Source organism: Cryptomeria japonica, chromosome 6 (assembly GCF_030272615.1).
Source record: "Cryptomeria japonica chromosome 6, Sugi_1.0, whole genome shotgun sequence".
In the NCBI taxonomy this organism is placed as follows: Eukaryota; Viridiplantae; Streptophyta; class Pinopsida; order Cupressales; family Cupressaceae; genus Cryptomeria; species Cryptomeria japonica.
The window spans coordinates 253,948,948-253,954,939 of NC_081410.1; positions in this window are offsets into that span (position 1 = coordinate 253,948,948).

A 5,992-nucleotide genomic window follows, 5' to 3' on the forward strand; every position below is an offset into this window, starting at 1 on the left:
CATCTTCCACAAGAAATTTGTAATGATGTTGATTCTCCTTATTTTGCAAGAGAGATGCTATTGTATCCATTACATCTGCTACTTTATTCTCATTTCTTGGAATCTGGGTGAATGATATTTCTTTAAAGTTTTCTTTAAACTCCTCTACCAGTTGTTTGTATGGCATGAGTTTATCATCCTTAATTTGATAATCATCATTATTTGGTTGATGATAATTTGTGAATCACCATAGACATGTAATTCTTCGCCATTCCATTCAATGGCCATTTTGAGCCCAATAGCCAATGCTTCATATTCTGCAGTATTGTTTGTGCATGGAAACCGTAGTCTATATGATTTTGGAATTGTGTGTCTCTGAGGTGTGATGAAAAATATTATTGTGCCTAATCCATATTGTGTATGAGAACCATCAAAGTACAATTCCCAAAATTTTGTACTTGTTGTCAGAATGTTTGCATCAAGAAATTCAATGTGCAATGGTATGTCATTTTGTAAAGGAGCTTTAGCCAATTGATCAACAATGACCTGTCCCTTGATAGCTTTTCGGTCAACATACTCTATATCAAATTCACTTAGTATCATAAACCATTTGTCTAGTCTTCTTGTCAATATGGACTTGCTCAACAAATACTTTAGTGGATCTATCTTTGCTATTAGTTTCATAGAATGAATCAAATATATTGTCACAGCTTCTGAGTTGCAAACACAACTGCTAGACATGTCTTCTCTATTGAGGAATAATTTAATTCATAGCCAACAAGCATTCTACTGATATAATACACTTCTCTTTCTTTTCCTTCTTCATCATGTTGAGCTAGGAGAGCTCCGAATGATACATTTGTCATTGAGATATAGAGAAACAATGGTTTCCCTTTTGTTGGTGATACCAGTACTAGAGGATTCATGAGATATTATTTGATTTGCATAAAATATTCTTCACATCTTTGATCCCATTTGAATGGAATATTCTTATGTAGAAGATGGGTGAAAGGATGACATCTATCTGCTAACTGAGAGACAAATCTCCTGATTGATTGTAATCTTCCTTGTAAAGATCGCAATTGACTTATGTTCCTAGGTGACTCCATCTCCATGATGGCTTTGACTTTTTTAGGATCTACTTCAATTCCATGAGATGATATAATGTACCCAAGAAGTTTTCCAAAGGTTACTCCAAATGCACATTTCTTTGGATTTAATCTCAACTGATATCTTTCCAGCTTGTCAAAAATCTTGCTTAAGATATTTAAATGTTCTTGTCTTGTATGAGATTTTGCAAGTATATCATCTACATAATCTTCCATGAATGTATGCATCATGTCATGAAAAATTGTCATCATATCCCTTTGATAAGTCACTCCCGCATTCTTAAGCCCAAATGGCATAACATTCCAGCAATACGTTCCCCATGCACAGATGAAAGCTATCTTTTCTTGATCTTCGGGTGCAATTCTTATTTGATTATATCCTGAAAATCCATCCATTAATGAAAACATCTCATGTCTTGCTGATAAGTCCACAATTATATCAATGTTTGGTAGCGGGAAATCATCTTTGGGACATGCTTTATTTAGATCTCTAAAATCTATACAGACCCTTATGCTTTTATCTAGTTTCGACACTGGTATAATACTTGAAACCCATTCTGGATAAGCAAAAAGTCTTATAAAACCCACATCTAATAGTTTCTTCTGCTCGGTTTTTACAAGAAGAGAAATGTGTGGATGCATCTTTCTTATCTTTTTCTTAACTAGTTTTGCTTTTAAATCCATAGTAAGAAGATGCATGATAAGATCTGGATTAAGTCCTAGCATGTCTGCATAGGACCAAGAAAAAATTATTTGTCTTTGTTTAAAGAATTTCATGTATTATTTCCTCTCTTCATCTGATAATGAGGCATCATAATGAAGTATTGTAGTGTCCTTTGACATACCAATGTTTACTGCTTCTGTTGGTTCTATTAGGATAGCATATCTCTCCTAAAAATATGTAGGAAGAATGTCAAACTTTCCATCTTCTGGCACATCAAAGAGGTTTTCACCATCAGATATGTCCTTTATTTTCCCTTTTGATTGATCTAGTGTTGCCATGAAATGGTTTTCAACAGTAGGTCTCTTTCCTTGTTTTATTTCAATTTTGCGACTGGAAAGTTTAGCATTCTCCTGACTATGAAAAACATTACTTGATTCTACAATGGAAGATATCTTAGTGGTTATGGGTTTGATAACATTAAGATACATGGCTAAGTCATGATCATTGGAAAAGACATCTAATTCAGGGTTTTCTAAATTATCCCAATCAATTAGTTTAGGATGAAGAAGGGGTAAGTCATAATCATTGTCATCATTAATTGTTTCAAAGTTCATGACATAATGATCATAATTTGATATAGAGCAAGTAATTTCATAGATCGAATGATTTTGAGAATTGTCTCTCCCAAGTTTCTTCCAATTAGTTCTAAAAAAGTCAGTATTAGTATTTCGTAGCTCACAATCAAGTATTTCTTCAGCCAACATTTATCCCTTAAATGAATGGATTACATCAACACACACGTCTTTAATACTGCAAATTCCTTCTTGATTATTTTCAATGACTTCATTTGCATTTTGGAGTTGACATACTTGTGTACATGATAAAGAGAATTCTTTTGCTAGATTTTTTCTTCTTTCAAACTCAACTTCTTCTGGACTAACAGTCAATCCTACTTGACTATTTCTTAATTCTTATATGGTTCTACCACATCATGATACATCATGTTCCTTATTTGATTGGAATTTGATATTTCTAGATACTTGATCTATCTCTGTTTGTGCTTCTTGTGGCATTACTTCTTTGTCATTGTCATTCCCTTTCCTTTGTTGTTTTGTATATGCCTCTTTTCTCTGAATTCTTAGTTCTTCTCGTCTTCTTTCTAACTCCATCTTTTGTTTTGTAATAGATAAGTCTTTCTCTATAACATCTATTTGTTCTTCATTGTTTTCTTTACTTGATGTACTAGATAAGACATCTGGACCCCATTCATACTCATTTGAATCTGTCTCTGAATTGTGGTCTAGGACTACCCACTATACCATACAGGGATGTTAAATGGTGCAAAAAGTTCCTTGATTTCTGCCATCTCTATTTTTACTGCTTCAGGAATATCTTGTTCAAATTCTACATTTTCTTGTATTTCTTGAACTTGTTGACAAGATTCTTCTTTTCCTTTGATGGTTATCTCTTCTTATTGCTTCTCATGTGCTTCTTGTTTCTTTTGTTCATTGGATACTATTTCTGCTGCTTGTTGTAGTTTTTCTTGCCAATTTTCTTATTTAGAGGCTGATTTCTTTCTCCACTTTGATTGTTGATAATTATGGTGCTTTTGATTTTACTTTAAATATCCAAGTCTTGACTTATCTTCTTTAGATTGTGAGGGGACAAATTGGTTCTGAAATACCTTGATGTCATTTACCAATTGGTCCTTTTCCTTCATATCCCATTTTTTGCATGATTTCATAACCTTTGCCATATTATTTTATAGGAATATTAACTTATGCAGTTGTTGCTATAGTCTCATTTTCATCCTTGTACAACCAACCAAGAATGTCTTTATCTTTGGTTTCTTCATCAAGAGTTCCAGCTCTAACAAATGTTTCATTAAACATATCTTTTGTTTCTCTGAGGTCTTTGATTGGATATTTGTAGGCTTTCCATATGACTTAGGGGAAAGTGGAAAATTATGCAAAGAATATTTTCCCATTCCTCCATCATTTAATTTGAGCTTTTTTCTCAAATGTTTCCCATAACTTTTCTTGAATTTCTTTGGTAGGATATATTGGTTCTTTGTTATGTGGAACTCATGTATCTTATGTTGGCTTAAAATTATTGCAATATTGCCTAGAATTGGCAATTATAGTGATCTCTTGTCCGTCATAAGGAAATTTTACACATTGATGATACATAGAAGGAACTGCTTTCATATTGTGAATCCATGGCCTTCCCAAAAGAATGTTGTAAGAGAGGTTCAAATCTAAAACCTGACACAATATATTCCTTTCCACAGGTCCTATTTTGATTGGTAACACCACAGTTCCTTTAGAAGAACGTTCTGCTTCATCATAAGCCTTAATGGTTATTTTCTTCTTTGGATCCACTACATTTTTTGATTATCCCAAAGCTTTTATCAAACTTAATGCACAAATGTTTAAGTTGGCTCCACCATCTATGAGTATGCGTTTGACATAGGTTTTATTCATAGTGACTTCAATATGTAAGGGAGAATTGTGAGGATGTTGTAAGGATGCATCATCATTTACAAAAAATGCTAAGCAATGAGGGGCTATAAGGTGTCCCACCATATTTTGGAACTAATCTATATCCAAGTCTTTTGAAACTGTTGTTTCCACTAAATCTTTTTTCCAAAATTTCCTTATGCATAGGTGAAACCTTGAGAAGTTCTAGAATTGATATTTGAGCGAGTATTCTTTGTAATTTCTCTACTAAATTGTATTATTGTGAAGTAGATGTTGGGTATTTTGTTATACCTGGAAAGGTATCCTTTGCTTTGCTTCTCGTAATAACATTGATTGGCTTTGAAGATGGATTATTTTTAACAATGATAACATTTACCACATCATCATATGTATAAGTGTAGTTCACTTTGTCTTTTCCTTTGTCATCTTTTAATTGGGATGGTTCACCTTTGTCATAATTCAAAAATGGAGTTTTGAAAGCTAGGTGTGATTCATTTGTCTTGTGACTATCCACTGTGATAGTTCCATTATCTATTATATCTTGGATAAGGTGTTTCAATCTTTGACAATCATTTGTTTGGTGTTCTTTATTCCGATGGTAATTGCAAAAATGATTGTCATTCCACCAATCCGGCTTGACTAGTGGTTCATAACTTCTTGCTTCTGGTAAAACAATCAATTTGTTGGCAAGAAGAGTTTTTAAAGTTGATTCCAATGGTTCTCCAATGTTTGTGAATTTCCTCCAAGGATTGGAGAAGAAGGACTTGGTCTTATTGTTTTCTTGATTGTTATTTCTTGGGATTTGACTTGATAGATTAAAAATTGGTTGTTATTGTTTTGTAGCACTATTATCGTCATTTCCTCCATTGCTAACATTCCTATTCTTTGACCAGAACTTGGGTTTGTCATTATTGTTGTTGTTGTTGTAGTAGGAATTATTGTAAAGTTTTAGCTCTCCTTTCTTTACCATTGCGTTCTCTATTTTCAGACCATTCTGTTGGCAAAGGAGGGAGGACATTGCATTCTTAGTCGATAACTCATTTCACTGATAAGATTATCCATGAATATGTCCATTTTTTATTGATCAGGCACATCTCTTGGATACCTATTAAACATGTGTTTCCATTGTTGTAAAAAGATCATAAAAGATTCACCATTCTTTTGTTTAACATTGCATATATCCAACATTGTTATCTCATCCCTTATATTGTAGGAGTATTATGAAATAAATCTATTCACGAGTTCTTCAAAAGATTTGATTCCGAATGGTAATCTTGAAAACCACTCCATTGATTGTCCATTTAAACTCCTAGGAAAAAGATGCATAAGGTAAGTTTCATCATGGGCAAATTCCATACTCATAGTACAAAACTCCCTAACGTGATCCTGAGGATCGGATTTTCCATCGTATTTGTCATATTTAGGGATCTCGCAATGTTGTGGAAATGGTATCATATTCAATTTTTTATTGAAAGGATATGGGCATATATCTTTCAATGAATACTTCTTGGAGCTTGTTCCATTTTGCATATTGTGCATCTATTGTTGTAGAGTTTGCACTTGTTGGGTAAGGTTTAACAACGGATTATCCATATAGTTTCTCCATGTTTCTTCGAAAGTTCTTTTATCACTATTCTCTTTTCTTGTGTCATCCCTTTCTTTTCTTGTCTCTTCATGACTTTCTTTGTTCACATCTTTGTTATTTGGATCATCTGTGTTTTGGGTGTTACTTGCCTCCACATCTTGTTTCAAGCTTTCTA